Source organism: Pararge aegeria, chromosome 1 (genome assembly GCF_905163445.1).
Source record: "Pararge aegeria chromosome 1, ilParAegt1.1, whole genome shotgun sequence".
NCBI lineage: Eukaryota > Metazoa > Arthropoda > Insecta > Lepidoptera > Nymphalidae > Pararge > Pararge aegeria.
Window position 1 is genome coordinate 18,867,952 of NC_053180.1, and position 20,018 is coordinate 18,887,969.

At 35.4% G+C, this 20,018-nt stretch overlaps 1 protein-coding gene and 1 non-coding gene across 3 annotated transcripts in view; both read left to right on the plus strand.

Annotated features, from left to right (window-relative positions):
* Nucleotides 1–1,989: 1,989 nt before the first annotated feature.
* LOC120625804 overlaps nt 1,990–20,018 on the plus strand; it is a 52,424-nt gene continuing 34,395 nt past the window's right edge. For both annotated transcript variants that reach the window (XM_039893031.1, XM_039893056.1), the window contains exon 1: nt 1,990–2,188. The gene's annotated coding sequence lies outside the window, so the exon portion shown is untranslated. The remainder of the gene's footprint in view (nt 2,189–20,018) is intronic.
* On the plus strand, nt 14,121–14,239 carry LOC120627439. The gene has a single exon (XR_005658910.1). It is a non-coding gene; the product is annotated as a 5S ribosomal RNA (ribosomal RNA).

A 20,018-nucleotide genomic window follows, 5' to 3' on the forward strand; every position in this document is an offset into this window, starting at 1 on the left:
ATAATAATTAATATGAAAAAAAAAAATTGTAATGAGCATTGAAAGTTTCAGTTAAAAAAAATTCAATTTTATTGTGAAAAAAATGAGATTATGAGGCGTGCACTTTTGGATTTTCCAAATTTTTAAAAATTATTATATGTATATCTTCATCAACATCATCACATCATCAGAGCACGGGTCTCCTCCCACAATGAGAAGGGGTTATGGCCGTAGTCCACCACGCTGAACCAGTGTGTATCGGTGGACTCCACACACCTCTGAGAACGTTATTCTGAACTCTCAGACATGATGGTATCCTCACGATGTTTTCCTTCACCCAGTCTAGTGGGTAAAGTTTCGGTTTTCCTTTCGTTGATACCGAGTTCGAGCCCCGGCACCACTGACTTTTCGGTGTTATGTGCGTTTTAATTTAAGCAATTTAAATATGAGGCTACGATAGCGCAGTGGGTAGGAGCTCGACTGCACTTTAGGAGAGCTGCGTTCGAATCCCAGCACGCACCACTAAGTTATGTGCGTTTTTTAAGTAATTAAAAATGTCACATGAGTCGACCGTTTTCCATAATGTTCTCAAAGGCGTGTGAAGCCAATTTGCACTGGGCCAGCGTGGTGGATTGGCCTAAAACCTTCTTATAGTGAGTAAGAGCTCAGAGTCACTCAGCGGGCGATGTTAAGAGCTATGTAAGGAGTATCTCTACGTGAAATGAGGAGATCTAGGCTGCGCGGTAAAATTTCATAATCTCATGATATCAGAAATTTAACATGAAAGAGAGCAGACAAACAGAATGACGTTTGAATTTATAGTACCTACACGACATGATGGATGCACGACATTCTTGCGTGATGGAACCATGACTGATAGAAAGCACTATGAGGTCAAGGAGCGTGATTTCCTAGACTAACCTATCTTTAAATATCAACAAGTAATTAATAACAAAGAACAATGACTATAATAATATTTCTGTATCTCGATAAATTTTATCATAAAATAAAGCTAAACAATATATTTTTGATTGGAACCCCAGATTCAGAGAAAAACTCACTTCTTCCTGAAAAACAGGAATTTGTTAGGTTAGGTTAGCTGGAATGAGAGTCACAGGGCTCCAAAACATAACACTGCAGTAGTTTTAGATTAAACGAAGATTTTTTTTATATGTATTAGTGTTTTTACCTAATAGACTGTTCTAAAAGGCAATAATTTATTATATATATTTTAAAGGCATATACTAATTTTCGGCATCGACTTTAGGAAAGCCGTAGCTTTGTTGGAAAAAGCGCTCAGGCCGCGGTAACCAGAGAGTCGCAGGTTCAAATCCTGTCGGTTCCGAAATTTTTTACATGAATTTTAAATTTATAAAATATACGGACAATGTTCTAGAAAAGATCAAGAATTTTTTGTCTGTTCATAAGTTTGAGATTCCGCATTTGAAACCTGACAGGGACAATTTTTATTGATTTTTATTGAATTATTGGCAGATGGCCTGATGGTCAGTGGAAAACCAGGACATGCAAGGAGCACGTCCTGCAACATGCCACCCTGTGTCCATCAATTTGAGGCGTAGGTGTTATGCCTCATGTGCCAACTACACCGGCTACCACCCTTCTGACCAGAATTTGAATTTGGGCACTTATAACTTAAGGTTTCTTAACACACTACCGACAAAGACTTGCCGCTAAGCGATTTAGCGTTTCGGTACGATGCTGTGTTAAAAACAGATGCGTATACTATTACTGCCATACCTCTAACAGGTTAGTCCACTAAACTTAGCCTGTACCATCGGGAGAAATTTAACATCAGGTGAGAACGCAGTGAAGAGCTTGCAGTGGAACCAAAAAAATAATAAATCACTAATAAGCCGTCTTTGGACACCAAACCTCGAACCTTCCAAAGATAAGGCCACGGTCTCACCACTACGCCATATACCTTGCCAATTGATACTTACATGATACTCATATAAGTCCAGCAGTGTACTCGAAGCAAATGTACTGACCGCACGTTCCTTTACTAGAGAATTACAATAATTGCTTGCGAATTACTGCGAATTACTTCGTTAATCTTAAGGCTATATGTTTACGAGGTTTTTGTGTGTGACTGTGTTTTTGACTTAATAATTTATCGACTGAATAAAAATAATCAAGTGTGTAAATTTAAAGTGTAATGGCGCCCACTTTTGCACTGGAAATTTTGAAGGTAAGTATAAATATTAAACCGACTTCACGGAAAGGTGGAGCTTATACTCGTCAGTTATACCATTCAATAGTTATTTTTGAAGTCAAACGATTTATAATAATAATAATAATATTTTTTATTAGGTAACTATGACCCATCTACAATGGAAAAAATAAAATGATTAAAAACTAAACTAAATAAAAAAAAGAAATATATATTGATAGAAATATATATTTATAATTACAATGCCATTACAAATTACTAGCTTTACAATGATTTTTTGTTCTGTATTATTACGATAACCAGATGACATAAATTTTTCCGAACGAAAAAAAAGGTTAAAGCGGGAAAAGTAAGTAAGTTTTATACACTGTGAAGTGACACATGAAAATTAGTTCGTTCTGACAGCATTGTAAAAGCAAAGAGAATAATATAAGCATTGTTTTTTTTAGCTTCTTATTATGTTTTTACGTTGCATGACGTCAAGCGCAGATGCTAAAGTGTAGTTGACACTGTAATTTTAGTAATAGGCATAGGGTGTTGTTTGTGGGCATTGAGTCATTTTTATTATTAGTATTTGACAGTTTTACCTATTTTTAATTTATTAAAACAAAAAACCTCTTCAGCTTTTTATGCCCACAACAGAGGACGGGTCTTTTCCAACAATGAGAAGGGGTTAATCCACCACGGATTGGATTGGCCCAGTGTGGATTGGTGGACTCCACACACCTTTGAGAACATTATGTAGAACTCTCAGGCATGCAGGTTTCCTCACGATGTTTTCCTTCACCGTTGAAGCAAGTGATGACATGTATTGAACCTCAGTCAAAAAACTATGAATAAGCCAGAACGAAAATGTGGCATTTAAATACACACTCTACGAACGTTTCGCCCCGGTTCCGGTTCACCCTCAGGTAGTGGCTTGCATAGAGGGTATGCACAGGGTAAGCAGATGATATAAAATGAAGAAAATCTCCAGTACGAGTTATAAAAAAAATTTAAGTATAGGCATTGTAAGAGTTATTTAAAGAAAGAAAAAACATTTATTCATGTTAAGTGTTACAAACAGTACATCTTATAATAATAAAGTAACAAGATAGTATACAACATACAATGTCTGTGTGTAACACCAGACAGAAGGGGTGTACAGCTCAGCATTTGCCATGCATTGTACCTAAGTATACATGCATGCCGCTGATTTTCAGCTGAGACCCGAGTGACGATACGGCAAACTAAATATATAAATAAAAATAATGAAATTAATAAATAAAGTGAAGTACAGGTTATTCCCATTTAGGTAAGTAAGTAAGTAAGTAGGTAATAAAAGTGATAAAAGCAGCAAAATTAGAATTATACTAAAAAATAATAAAAAATCAGAAATACTGTTAATTACATAATAAATAAGTAAATAAAATGTTGCAATTTAAAGCCTAACCTTAAGTATGCAAATACCCTGTACATACCCTCTATGCACGCCACTGCACTCAGGAGATTTGTGCGTAGTGATTTGTTTACAAGTCAACCTTAAGCCTTAATTTATTTACTTTTTTACTTTAACGCGCATACCAGCAAGTTTTAAGAATAAAAATGACACTAAAAATATCAATACTCAGGTACAGAGAGTACGTACACTTAGCTATGATTGAGCACGTTTTATAGGTTAAGGTAACTTTGATAGTTCATAATTGACACGGTATTTTCTTAATTTAAGAAACAGTAACATTTATTTTAAAGACATGAAACTAAATTTGAAATTCTTGATAATTCCATCATCGGCATCATCATATCAATTGTCAACCAATAGACGTCCAAAGCAGGACATATGTCCTTAGCGGGGTTCCGCGATCTTTTGCAGTCCAACCTCGTCCGACTCGTTTAAAGTCGAACCTGGACAGGAATTTACCAATGCTGCGATGCCCCAGATCCTGGGGAACCCAGCGTTCATCAGTTTTCCGAGCTATGTGAACAATTTGCATTTAAATTTCGCAACTCGTTGATTATTTTGGTAACTCTAGTTCTCGAGAGGATATCCTTATCCATTTGACCTCGTACAGATACTGCGAACATAGCTCTATTTATTCCAAGCCGAGTAACTTATTAAATGATTGATACAGTTAATTATGATTATTATTAAATGTTGATATAGTCTGGGAAATTGACTTTATTTCTAATGCTAAGCTGAGAACTAATAATTTTAACGCTAGCATATCTTACCTATCAATTAAAAGTAGCGTATGCATCTGGTTTGGTAACATTGCATTTTACAATCGAGGCGGTATTAGGCTATGCTAGGCATGAGCTAAAAGCTAGTGCGCTAAGAAATCCGAGAGTGTAACAAGTAATGTACCATACGTAAAAATATTTGTTTATTTAAGGAAATGCATACTATTTTTAGCGGCATAAAACAACATAAACTTTGTTAGTAAAAAAATAAATCTGGCAAAATTAAAAGTGCTCCATCTTGATACATATGACTTGCAGTGAGGTACAAACTAAACTTAATCGGATTATCATAAATAAAGCTCAAGTGCGGTAATTTACATAAAAAACACGCGTGTCTAATAATCTTGGATTATGAGCCTTAAATCGATGTAATAAGGTGCTCGTTCGAGCAAGTGTTATAAAAATATTATTTACAATCCCTTTGAATATTAGCCACCCTAGCAATTTTATGGACGTCTGAAAAAGATAGCGCTTTATTTTGGTTTTCATTTTAACTTACGTGGTAGTAGATTGTATAACATTTATTTAAATGCTGTCCCATTCGTTGAAAAGCGTGTAAACTTTACGTTATTAACAAAAATCTTAAACTTAATAAATAAACCCGAAGAGTTTGTATGTTTGTTTACTTGAACGCAATGAACAACAGTAAACAGATAAAGCTTCATAAAGTCATGTATGAGAAAGTAGTTCCCCTTTATAAGTTTAAAAACTAAGTCCAGAACAGCATATGTACATCTATTAAGGTTGACTTATACGTGAGGTACCGCTAGTATCTTTACATATTATGAAACAAAGTCCCCAGCTATGTCTGTCTGTCTGGGCGGGAAAAAAGGAAAACTGCTGAACGGATTTTCATACGCTAACGCACAGAGTGTATCATGCGGAAGGTTTAAGTTTATATTTTATGATGGTTTTCTATAAATTGGCTGAAATATAACGATGTGATACCGATTTGCAGTTTTACTGGCGTACGCCGCGAAAATGATTGATAATGCATAAAAATAATGTACTACGTGTTTAAATAATGATTATTGTCTATAAAAAGTCCGCGGGGTTTCATGTCTTACTGTTAATGGTAAGTCACAATAACCGCTTTTTTTTATAACAGGTCAATCAAAACACCGGACTCACACAGCCCCAGGCTGTGGGTGGTAACTAGGGTGGTCCTTACCGACAAAGACGTGCCGCTGAGATATTGAGTGTTCCAGTGCGATGTCGAAACCGATTAGAGGTATACCATAACCTCTTACAGGTTAGCCCGCTACCGTCTTAGACTGCATCATCACTTACTACCAGGTGAGAGTGCAGTCAAGGGCTTACTTGTAGTGAAATAAAAAAAAAAGTCGGTAAATAAGAAAAAAATATGACCACGAAATATGTTAATTTGCAATATTTTAATGACCAAAAGATACCTATCTTAATTAACATAAACAACACGCTAATTGGTATCTGGTAAACTAGCGTCGAAAATCAGAAATTTATTTTAATGTTTAAGTAATTGGGCGGCCATGTTTGGGCGCAGACCGCTGTAGGTTAAATGCGTAAAGAATGTAATGAACTGCCCAGGTTTTTTTCGCCCTTTATTAATTTTGACTAGCAATTGTTCGCTACTTTACCCATCATCATCATATCAACCCATTACCGGCCCACTACAGAGCACGGGTCTCCTCTTACAATGAGAAGGGGTTAGGGCCGTAGTCCAACACGCTGGCCTAGTGCGGATTGGTGGACTCCACAACTTTGAGAACGTTATGTAGAACTCTCAGGCATGCAGGTTTTATCACGATGTTTTCCTACACTGTTGAAGCAAGTGATATTTTAATTACTTAAAACGCACATAACTTTGTAGTAGTCAGAGGTGCTGGGATTCGAACTCGGGCCCCCGAAAGGGAAGTCAAGCTCCTGCCCAATGCGCTGTCACCACTAATAGAATAAAAAGACGAAAAAGAAGGCCGTATTGCGGTCTATCTAGAACTTCGCTTGTTTATTACATTGTTGCAGCAAGCCACATCTCGTGATCGACTCTTTTAGAAATGGCGTCTCATTAATCACGCTATTTCATTTGAAAAGCAATTTGAAAACAATCCATTGTCAGGCAGACAATCCACGTAACCTTGAATAGTTTATAGCACAAGTCACAAATAAATAAATACACTACGACAAAACACACATCGCCAACTAGCCCCAAAGTATTATGAGTTGTAGTAAGTGTTATGAGTACTAAAATAACTGATGAATAATATACATATAAAAAATCTAAATAAAATATTATTTATGCGATTTCCGAAAAGTATTTAATTTAAATTAATAAATTATTGTTTAAATAATATTGGTATAAAATTGGCATATAAAGCGGTGATAGCCTAGTGGGTAAGGCTTCAGCTTTCCTTTCGTGAACACCGAGTTCGTGATCCGGCACGCACCACGGACTTTTCGGAGCTATGTGCGTTTTTAATGTAAGAAATTTAAATATGACTTTGTTTGAACAGCGAAGGAAAACATTGTGAGGAAACCTGCATGCCTTTAAAGTTCTCCATAAAAATAATAATTCTTTATTTGGTAACTATGACCCATTTACACTATTATAACAGAATAATTTGAAAAATCAAAAACAGTATAAAAATACATGAGATATTAATATAAAAAATACAAAATAGTTTATCTATATATATATAAAAGAAAGTTGTGTTAGTTACACCATTTATAACTCAAGAACGGCTGGACCAATTTTTATGATATTTGATTTTTGCATTTCTCTTAGACCAGAATAGAATAATAAGTATTATAATATAACATTCATCAAAAAAACATGATCCGCGGTACGAAGTTCGCCGGGACGGCTAGTTATCAATAGATTATGGAGTTTTATATCTAGGTTGTAAAATAATGTAAGTAATAAGTAACGTATAATGGTTTTATCCGCGGCGTGTGAAGTCTACCCATCCGATCTTTGCCACGTGGTAGACTACGGCCTAAACCCTTCTCACACTGAGAGGAGACTCGCATTGTCTTGTAGAGGTCTGGTAATAGGATGATGAGGATGAACATTGGCATATTAATAGAAACCTTATCCCTTAAACCCTGCTGTTATGTTAAGTTACCTACCTTTTAAAAATTAAAAATTAAAAAAAAAACGTAGTAAAATATTGAATTTAAATTAACAGTTCTCAATAACCAATTTCCCACTCGAATCCGGTTTCCAGATTTGTAGTCAAAGTCAAAGTCAAATATTTCTTTATACAAATACGCACATAGATGGCACTTTTGATGCGTAGGTACATTACATCTAAAATATGACATAGAAGTGAGTTGATGGCGATAACTAAATTCGTCGCATTAAAACTAAAGCTACGAGGGTTCCAAACGCGCCCTGGTTTAAGAAGAAGCACAACAACAAACTTAGCCGGTTGTTATTTTTTTGTTAATACCATCTCACATTGTCATTTAAAACGATTAAAGAAGGTACCTGGTTAGAGCAATAAGAAAGTAGGTAGAAAGTTTCCACGTTATTATAACTTTAGTTTAATTCAAGACAAATGAAAACTGCTAAATAAGAAATTGACATTGTTGTGAGGAAGCACAAAGGAAGACTTGAGGATCACCCAAGTTACCTTGCATCTAATCTATACTAACTAACCGTGCAACGAAAATAGACATAGATAGAATGTAAAGGTAAAACATTATTCATTAACTAATTAGCGAAAGAAGAGATGTTCTCAATGGAGGACAGACGCAACTAGTGAAACCTCAAATCACCTCCTTATTGTTAAACCAAGGAAAAAAAACTATTAAAAAAAGTATACTGACAACCTTCGCCTTATTAAGAAGTTTGTTACAAAGTCTCACATACATTGTTGTTCATGGATATAATTGGATTATTTAACAAGCGATTATCAGCATATAATTGTCCCACTGCTGGGCGAAGGCCTCCGTTTTCAATGGAGAATGGATTTTTAGAGCATAACCTTGGCACGCCCATCAAATGCGGGGAACGTTAGGTTGGTTCTGAGAATTGGTTACATCAAATTCAACAACTATGTAATGAAAATGAAATGAAATGAAAATGAAAATACACGTTATTGTACACCTAACAGAAATTAAATTATAAACAAAAACAACACAATAAAACACAGGTACAATGGACGGCCTTATCGCTAAAAAGCGATCTCTGCCAGGCAACCCAATCAAGGAAAGGATAAAACAAAAAAACACAGACTTAAGGGTTAGGTTGTACACAAGAGAAGAGCAGTTAACAAATTAAAAATAAATATATATATCAATTACTATATCATACAAAGTACAAACACAAAGAAAAGTAACTCCGAGGCAAAAAAAAAAAAAATGACGAATTAGGGTGGCTCAAAATGTTTTTTAAGGAGTCTTTTAAAAATCGGTAGTGACTGCTCGCGCCTAATTTGAAAGGGGAGAGAGTTCCATAGCCGAACAGCTTCAACTGAAAAGGATGTATGTATTATGTAGAAGATTTTTGTGACAAAGCTCGTGAACAGTAAACTTCTGCCGCTTGCCACGTCCATCAAATGCGGCTTGGAACGTTAGGTTGGTTCTGAGAATTGGTTACATCAAATCCAACAACTAAAGTTGTAGAAAAGTTTTGTGACAAAGCTCGTGAACAGTAAACTTCTGCCGCTAAGAAGCACGATGGTGTTATCCGCTCTAAAAGGCTTAGCTGCCGATGTAATTACTGGTACATGAGGCTTAAAACCTACTCCTCAGGTTGATGGACAAAGGATGGCACTTAAAAGAACGTGCAGCCAGCATATGCGAAGTTTAATTGTTACCATACAATACAAAAAAAAACCAAACAATTTTTTGCCCAACCCGGGAGTCAACCCCGTGATCCGTAATCAAAATGGTTACCACTAAACCAATTAGGGCGTTAAAAATCGTAACACGTAACCAATTAATTTTTACCATAATTACATATCGCTGATTCATATCAGTTGATTATTATCATTCACACGTTGAATAATGAATGGTTGATTAATGGAACCTGTTACAAATCTGTTCTTCGAGCGTTGACTGTGACGTGATTGTGACATGACAGTTTAAACTGTCAACTCTTTAAATTTTATATTTATGTCTATTTATTATTTATTTTATATGTATATCTATTTATTTTCGAATATATATATGTATATATAATTGCACTATCCCGCTCTCTCGCAGCTTTTCCTTTTGCCAGAGGTTGCCTGTAAGCGATTGCTTGCAGCAATGAGGCCGCCTTTGCATGCCTACAATTCTTGTTCTGTTGCTTATTCTATATTTTATGTATATTTTGATGTTTGTGTGCAATAAAGTATTTCTTCTTCTTCTTCTTCTTAAATAAGTTAAGTGTTACTGCTAGCACACTAGGCACTGTTAAGTTTCAATTATTTCATAATTTAATTAACAAATTTCTATTATATAATTAGAATAGAAATAGCAAAACAGCAAAATAATAAAAAAATTCTAGAACATACTTTACACTAAAAATTAATGAAAATACTGTTTTCTTACAATACAAGACAAGTTAGAAAAATTAGACAGTAGGGAAAAGAGTATTTCCCAAAACGCAGGTTAGGCGTAGTATTTTGGCACAGCTCGGCTAAAGTACTACCACGATGCTTATTTCTGCGGTTAAAGTGAATGTTGTTGCATCATATGCATAACATAAATCAACAAATCAATAGGGACAATAATTAATTAGGAGAGTTATATCACAACAAGCACGAAAGTAATCTATGTTATGTATCACCCTTCTAGCTTCACCCCGCGGTGTTACTCGCGGTGAATAAGTCGTTTGGTTGCTTTATTAGAAAGTGGAGTTAACTTTAAAATGATGCTGAAAAAGAGCAATCTGCTGAGTTTCTTGCCGGCTTCTCGGGAATCTGCTTTCTGAACCGGTGGTAGAGTCACTAGAAGCAGACTGAATTGACGTTCAAGAGTGCTTTTATAACTAGGTTTACATATATAAAATATATGAATTTAGAAATGGAAGGGAAGTGAAAACGAAATCTATGTATCTATGTAATATATAGGTACACAGTGTACAGATAGAACATGGAAAGCGTTCGGTAACGATGACGCGAGTTCAATGATATTTGTTCACAAAAAAAGGGTTCCTCAACGCGCCTAAAGAAGTATTCATTTTAAAAATACAGTTTAGCTAAACTAACTAATATTAATTTCGTTATTGATAAAAGTAAATCAACAATCACAAGAACGGAACGTAAGAAGTCAGTGAAAGTGTGTATATGCGCTAATGACACATTCTTCCGTGTACGGTGGTTAATAAGTAGTAAACAACATGCTCTAGATATCTACTGGACTCCTGGTGACTCCATTAATTGTGGAAACAATTAGGGACAGTTTTTCTATAAAATAAATTACCTTACTCATTATCATCATCAGTATCATCATATTGTTTTTCAGTTTCTGGGTGTTTATCTGTATATTATAAGTATTTATGTATATTATTCATATAAATTATTCATCAATCAGTCAGTTATCTTAGTACCCATAACACAAGCTACGCTTACTTTGGGACTAGATGGCGATGTGTGTATTGTCGTAGTATATTTATTTATTTCTTTATTTATTTTATAATGGTACCCTGCTGGGCGCAAGCTTCTTATATCTTCCCTCATAAAAGAGAGGTTACAAAGTTAGAGAGGCTTTATGGCCGGCTATGACGAATATTCTCATATAAAACGTTTGCCATAATAAACTTTATTATATATTTAAACTTAAACTTAAAAAGACTTTATGTATGGACAATTTATGCAAATGCATAGAGAAGGATTCACATAAAGTTAAGTAAATTGCATTCATTTACGTAACGTCTTGTGAATGCCTTCTCTGAAAGAAGAATGAAGCCTTCTGCGTACGATTTGTACGTTCATAGACTGAACTTGATAATATTTATTAGTAAAGAGTTATAAGAGGGCTATATTTAGAGTACCCACAGTACGTGATAAAATCAGATATGAGGAGATTCGTAGAAAAACCATATCTATATGTTGCGAAGTTGAAGTGGTATCGGTGCATTGGCAGAGCTGAAAGCATTCGGTTTCCTCACAGTGAAAAGTGTAGAATTAATAGTAATTTTATCCAATGAAGACACTGTACACATGCGGCCATTTTGATTGAACATAAATCATGGAAACCACATCATCGTCACCGATTGCTTTCCATGAGCTATAAGTACTGTGTATATACATATGTGTTCTTTTTAGGGGAACAAACAGCGTGAAACTCGCCTCATCGTCACCATATGCCACCCATGTATACATGTGTTATATATAGGTGAACAAACAGCGTTAAACTCGCCTCATCGTTAACATATGCTACCCATGTATGCATGTGTTCTTTTTAGGTGAACAAACAGCGTTAAACTCGCCTCATCGTCACCATATGCTACCCATGTATACATGTGTTCTTTTAAGATGAACAAACAGCGTTAAACTCGCCTCATCGTCACCATATGCTACCCATGTATACATGTGTTCTTTTAAGATGAACAAACAGCGTTAAACTCGCCTCATCGTCACCATATGCTACCCATGTATACATGTGTTCTTTTAAGATGAACAAACAGCGTTAAACTCGCCTCATCGTCACCATATGCTACCCATGTATACATGTGTTCTTTTAAGATGAACAAACAGCGTTAAACTCGCCTCATCGTCACCATATGCTACCCATGTATACATGTGTTCTTTTAAGATGAACAAACAGCGTTAAACTCGCCTCATCGTCACCATATGCTACCCATGTATACATGTGTTCTTTTAAGATGAACAAACAGCGTTAAACTCGCCTCATCATCACCGTATGCTACCCAAGAGCTTTATGTATACTTTGTATGACATCATCATCAGCCAATATACATCCTCTGCTGGACATAAGCCTCTTTCAAGTAGCGCCAACTTTCCTATTTTCGGCTTTTCCCTTCCAGTTGATGCCTGCCACTTTTCGGAGGTCGACGCACCACTTGGTTAGGATGCGCCTGACATGACACTGCGTTTACCGACACGTTTTTTTCACGTAAAATAACAAATTATCCGTTATTTTTTAAATAGTTTGGTTAACCTACTTACAAGTGGTTGCAATTCGAGCTGGAACAATCTAGTCGCACGAGTGATAGTTAAAATGCACGATGCGTGCTTTTAACACGGGTTTTTATAAGTGTCAAGTGGCTAATGGAATTTCATTAAAGTTCTTTTGCATTTGCCGCATTCAGGATTTTATAAGAGTGTAAAATTACATAATCAGTTTAAAACACATACGACGGCATTCGTCCGATCGGTAAAACTGCCGTATAACAGCGACAAGCCGTGTACAAATAATCATGTTTTTTTTCTAATTGAATTCCAAGTTAACTTTTGACTGCAAACTCACCTGTTATTAATTGATAATGCAGTCTTAAGACAATAGCGGGCTACCTTGTTAGGATAATGGCAATCAAAAGCTTATCTCTAATGACTTTGTACACGACACCGTACCGAAACGCTAAATCGCTTGGCCTTCCTCATCCTTGTCCGATGATTTCAGGCGAAGTTGTGAGGTCCTTTGGGTGGAGTAAAACTTGTAGTGAAATAAAAAAGGGTGATAACTAGCCATATATAAGCCGTAATACGAACGAAGAAAAGTAATACCAATCGTAAGATTGTATACAGGGCTAAATAAAAATTGATCTCGACCTCGTAGTAATTTAGTACTTTTAAAATTCAATATTCGACGAATTTTAAAGAAAAACAAATATTTTTTTTAAAGTGGCATTAAACTGTGAACCTAAATATTTGTGATTCTACAACGTCGCGTAGTCGGGTCAGTGACCTGTGACCGTACTATATAATTGTGGTTCGTGCGCCACTCTGTTACCGATGTTACATTACAGAGGGAACATTAGGAACGAGTAGAGTACCTATCTATGTTAAATATTGAATACTGAATATTTCACAAACGAAAGAGTTAAAAAAACAGTTTTAAAACAAAAATAACCATTTTGCATGTAAAAAATTACAGGTTGATAACTTTCTGGTAGTTTTTATTTAACCCTGTATACCTATTAAGTAAAAATGCTTATAAATTCGATAAAGTTTTATTAATTTTATAAAATTAAAATACATATAAAAATTTTCGGAACCGACAGGATTTGAACCTGCGACTCTCTCGCAATCGCGACCTGAACGTTTTCTCCAAAAATTCGAATGGAAGAGTACAAGCGAGGATTCAAGACACAATAATTATCGTTGCACTGGATGTACCTTATCATGAACTGCAAGTGTTAATAAAAAGTGGAAACGTGCTGCATCCTTACCGTAAATTAGTAAACTAAACTTATTTACACTGTTGACTTAAGTAAGTAAGTTACGGTAATATTTTGTTCGTATTGTAAAGTGACACTAAAATTGTTGTCATTATCATCACGAAGGTTACTGAATGGATTTCAGATCAAGTTTCTAATTTGATCTTTTATGATTGAGATGGGATACCCATATAAAAGAAAAATGCCTGTTGGGGTTTTGGTTGTGTGTAAGAGATCAGATTCAGTATCAGAGTGATAAGTTCTCCACATACTTTTACTGTGTGTGTGTCAAATTTTGAAGTGAAACTTCTAATGCGACTTGCAACGAGGTTGCGTTAACCGTTTAATGCTACCATTGATGAGTATTTATATTATCAGACAGATTGTAATATTAAGATTGTGTATTTCAATACTGATGTCGCCAACGTCCATACCATGTTGAAAACACCGGTTCTCGTCCGATCACCGAAGTTAAGCAACATCGGGCGCGGTCAGTACTTGGATGGGTGACCGCCTGGGAACACCGTGTGATGTTGGCTTTTTGCTTGTTTTGAATAGAATCTTTTAATAAATGATTTTTTTTATGGCCTTTTTACCTTGTTTTAAATAAAATTAAGAAAAAATAAATTATGTCATGAAGAGGTTTAACTTTTTCCGCGTTGATACTAATACACACATACTTTTTTTTTGACGATTTTTGCTTGTTTTGAATAGAATCATTCAATAAATAAGGAAATGATTTTTTTTATGACCTTTTTACCTTGTTTTAAATAAAATTAAGAAAAAATAAATTATTTCATAAAGAGGTTTAACTTTTTCCGCGTTGATACTAATACACACTACTTTTTTTTGACGAGGTTGCGCTTAATTTAATCTTGTTAGATAAGAATACGTATTTTAAAAACTGGTTTTAAAGAATACTACCTAGCTGTCTTAAAAATGTTGGTCGGACAACTGATCATAAATTTACAAAAATTACCGTTGGATTGAATATTTAATAGAATATTTTTTATAGCTAAACCACTAGAGCTGGTGTAGAAGTTTGTTTTTATTGTAGGTTATCACTACTTGTTTACTTAAAAAATTGTGGTACAACTTTCTATGCATCTGCAAAGCGTTTATTCTGCTAAGGGTCGCTGCGTGATGTTATAATAATAGTTAACATTTTAAGAATAAGTTATTCTTAAGTAGTTACAAATTGGAGTATCAGAGATACGCGCATAAAGAATAATAAACAGCTTAGTTAATAGTAAAGATTAAAACATTAATACTTATAATTGAAGTTATACTTCTTTAGCGGCGTTAGGAAAAAAATCTTGGGAGTTAAATTATGCGTTGTAATGAAATGCGCGCGCACATGATTACACGATTTTAACAGGAGGATGGTAGTTGCGAAACCCAGAGGGGTCGATACTCGACCGCCAGCTCACTTTTTACGATACGAGCGCACACCGTCACAAAAAAACGACACCCTACAGTTAGTAATAGCCACTATAGTCGACACATAGTCGACATTTTAGTTTTACAAAAAAAGTTTTACAGTGTAGGTACCTAAAGTTTCAGTTGTCAAAGTCTACGGGCTTATTCCGGTGATTGAATTGTATAAAAATCTCAAATTTTAATATTCCGAGAAACTTAGTGGTCCGATAAGGAGACAACTAGATAATGCTTTATAATATAAATTTTAATGTATTAGATACTGTTTTCTATTGTTAATGTCGTATTCTCTACAGCGTAGAATAAGGCGTAAGATAGAAATTTTTAAAAGACCTTTAGATTGTTACACAAAAGTAGTATAACTTCACACGTTTTTTTATTAAAAGTCTATCTAATAGTCATTATTTTATAGCAAAAATAGGTGTAAAAACGTATCTATTGGTTGTTATAAAAGTCAGCGTTTATATCTAGATATATGCTAACTGCTGACAATGATTGAAGTGCTGATATTTAATGCGTCTTAATTTTTTACTCAAACGGCAGAAATAACCTTGGTTACACAAAATGGAAGAGCGTGACGAATTATAATTGCTATGTCAGACCATAGTTTAGTTATTGACTATTAATGTCTAGTTTGTTCGCTCAAGTAGTTTACAGTCACTTTGGAGACCATAGGAATAATTAAAAGTACATTATATTTGAATCATGAAGTAGGTACTTCACCTATTAAGGTTTATTGTGAAAATTAAGCTTAATTTACTATACTCCGTGGAAAGCAGGAGAATTTGTGTCAGTTTGACGACCTCTATAGCGCAATGGTGAACGCTATGAATTTAAGACTCGACTCGAATCGAATTTCTGGCAGGGGCAATTTGGAAATTTATAATTTCTGAATTTTCGCTGGTCTGATCTGGTTAGAAGCTTTGGCCGTGGCTAGTTACCACCCTACCGACGACGTGCCGCTAAGCGATTTAGTGTTCCGGTGCGATGTCGCGTAGAAACCAATAAGGGGTATGCCTACCATACTCTCCAACAGGTTAGCCCACTACCATTTTAGACTGCATCATCACCAACCAGCGGGTGAGATTGCAGTCACGGGCTAACTTGTAGTGGAATTAAAAACAATAAAAAAATAAAACAGTTCAGTTATATATAATTTCAGTTCTTCAATATTTATAGTCCACACCAAACAGAACTTCGGCAATGTACTCTCTACCCACGTAATCTTAACAGTTCATCTCCTGTTGATGCTGTGACGCAGCGAAACTAGTGTTGCCCAAATTCAGTCTTGGTCTTGCAGTCTTGGTCTTGTTCTTGCGTTTTTGCAAGACCAAGACCAAGAACAAGACCGCGTATTTTTAGCAAGACCAAGACCAAGACTGACCGTGCAAGACTTGAGCAAGAACAAGACATAGCCTGCAAGACTCTTGCGTCTTGCAGCTAGGACTTAGCGCTATTTCACGGAGTAGTTAGGTGTAACAGTTCGGTGTATAGGTAGGTAGGTACGCTTAGGAATTCTATGAGACGCAAAAAACTATATCAAAGAATATGAAAAACTGGACCTATGCGCATTACGACTAATACCATAAACATAGCGAATAAAAAAATATCTATTAAAATCAAACTGAGTGCATGCATAGTTATGTTTTAACCATCGGCACTTTGATAATGCGGCATCAAAGGTTTTGTACTTACTTCTCAAAGAAATTTGCCGCTTTTCGGAAGTACATGGTTATGATACACGCGCCGGCGGCTTCTTTTGAAATCTAAAGCAATCGTTGCCGCCGCGCCGAAATCATAACATTTGACACTATTCATGCAAAATAATTTCGAATTTTAAGAGTACCTACAGGTGTTCCAAAGAATAAATAAGTTTCAGATTGGTGATTTTAGATTGGTGGAGGACGCATGAGACAGAGTATCCGATATTATCGAAAATGGCCCGTGATTTTCTCTCAATACCTGCAACTTCAGTACCTGCTGAGAGGTTATTTTCTAAAGCATCATTAGTAATTAGAAAACATAGAAATAGGTTAAGTGATGAGTCAGCCAGATGGTTACTTTGTATTAATTCTTGGTCAAAAGAATTGATATAAAGTATCATAACCTAATGATAAAGCTGTTGATTTGTGTTGTATTTTATTTTTTATTCAAATAAATGATAAATCGTAAAACTCTTTTATTAAATTTCTTATAAGTTGAGGGTTCAATCTCTTTCTAGACAGATAAGTATTGTTCTTTAAAATACAGTCAAGTTATTGTAATTAATTTGTTTTTTTACATGTTTTAGCAAATGTAAGCTTATAAATCATAAATGTTTATTAAGAAACAGTTACTTCCATGGAAAACGACATATAGGTCAGTTGATTTTTCGAATTTCTTATCAAATCTTCAGTTATTTATTAATCTGCTTGATCTTTACTATGGCTATGTTAATTCAAGCTCACAATGTTCCAATTCTAATACGTTTTTCTAAGATTTAAAGTAAACTTTAATAAATAGTAATAGACTAATAGGTAATTGCAAGACTTGCAAGACTCTTGCTGCAAGACCAAGACCAAGACCAAGACTGGGAGCGCAAGACCAAGACCAAGACCAAGACCAGGTGTATTGGCGCAAGACCAAGACCAAGACTGGCTAAGTCTCGTCTTGTTCTTGCATTTGGGCAACACTAAGCGAAACGTGCGTAGAGAGTACATTGAAGTGAAGAAATTAAAAATTGCACCAAACAGACTCTCCTGCTTTACGCGGAGTATAGTTTGCTAAGCTTAATTTTCATAATATAACATAGAATTCCGCAAAGTAACGCCAGCCTCTAACCAGTATTACATTTTGAAGAACTACCTTTCTGGACACATTTAGACTGCTAACTTGTAGTCGAATTGAAAACCATTTCTCTACTCAGCTTAAGCAGATACACTTTGTCCTTAATAGGTAAGTATTTCGTAATTAGCTAATGAATCACCATCACATGACTTCTGTAACAGCGTACCAATGTCAACTTCTAAAAAATCTCATTGTGCCAGTCTCATTGAACTTATTGTTCTTTTTATTTATTCGGCCTTCTCAATGACTTTTTTGGTAACTACTAAGAGACTTCGAACGCGTAATGTTTAGTTTATTCATAGCTTTTTTAAAGGATTATAGTGACTTTTTAGATATCCAACGCATTATAACAATTAATATTATTATTTTATTTAATTATCTATGTATTTTTAGTGTGTAAATGTATGTAACTATATGAATAGAATTGCGTTGCCCCGTCACTCATTGCCTTATTCCATTAGTTAAGGTAGCCTGGAAGAGATCACTTTTAGTGCTAAGGCAGCCTTTGCAAAGCATTAAGGTAAGCAGTAAGGTATTCCTGAGTGTGTTTTTCTATATTATGCAATAAAATTGTTTGAATAAATATAATAAATATTACCTATTGAATCTGCTGGCGGCCGTGTGTACTAAAACTCAACTGCCCCACTTATCAGTACTTAAATTATAAAGGCTATGGTATGTTTGCTTGTCCTTCCTTCAGGCCCTAACTAAGCAATCAATCAACTCGATTTTTGACGTAGCGTTAGTTGAAAGGACGGAGAGTAACATAAGCTACTTTTTATCCAAGAAAAACAAACAGTTCCCACGGGAGTAGTGAATAACCGAAATAAACGCGGACGAAGACCGCAGGCAACCTGGTCTCAAATAAATAAGTTTGTGTATGTAAAGGGCATTCATTAATTATTTGATAGGATGTTGGCGATTTATCGATATCTCCAACGTGAGATATGCCTTCCCCCAAGAAGAAGAAGAAGTTTTTGCTTCCCCCAATTTAGAAAAAAATTCTGTATGTGTAAATACGAAAATCGGTTGCGTGGATAACCTAAAAAAAACTATTAAAAAACACTGACAGGTTAGGACTTTAGCCTTCCTTTCAGAGGGACCGAGTTCGATCCTAGACACGATAAATATAACATTTCGAAGTTCTTGCAGTTTTAAACAATTAAAATTACTTCCTTTACGGTGAGGAAAAACATAGTGGGAAACTTGCGTGCCTGAGAGTTTTCTGGTATAAGGTTATTAAAGGCTTGTATAGTCGACTGATCCGCACTTGGCCAGTGTATAAGACTACGTCGTAAATCCTGGGATGAGACCCGTGCCCTGTAGTGGGCCAGCAATGGGTTAATTACGATGATGTTGATAATGACATTGCAAAGTCAACATCTCCTGAGGATGTGTGTGGGTGTTTTATAGGATATACTTTGGAGAGTGTGCTCAGGATCTATTCGATCTCGTCCACACCTCACCATTCTGCCATCGCACTGCAAGACACCGGACGGGTTTTCCCCTATGTTGTTAATATCCCAAAAACTCGCACTAAGCGATTTGCATCTTCTTTTCTTATCCGCGTGGCTGGGGTTTGGAACACCCTTCCGAGTTCTGTGTTTCCTAATTCTTACAACCTGGGTCTCTTTAGAACAAGAGTGAATAGGCATATTCTAGGCAAGCGCGTCATATCTTAGGCCACATATACAGTTTCCATCAGGTGAGATTGTGGTCAAGCGCTAGTCTATTATAGTTTAAAAAAAAAATGATGCTCGGGTGTCGGAGCGAAACGCCCGTAGAAGGTAGATACATTGCCGAAGATCTGTTTGGTATGGAGTAAAAGGATTGAAGAAATCATAAATAACACCATACAGATTCTCCTGCTTTTCGCGGAGTATAGAAAATTAAGCTTAATTTTTCATAATAAAACTTACTATCGCATTTATAATATTAACATACAATATAAATATAAAAACTCAATACAAATTTCTAGGCGAATTGTACAATTATACATACAGGTGAACGTGCTGACAACTAGACCAATGAAAAGAGGCAAATTTTATTAGGTAC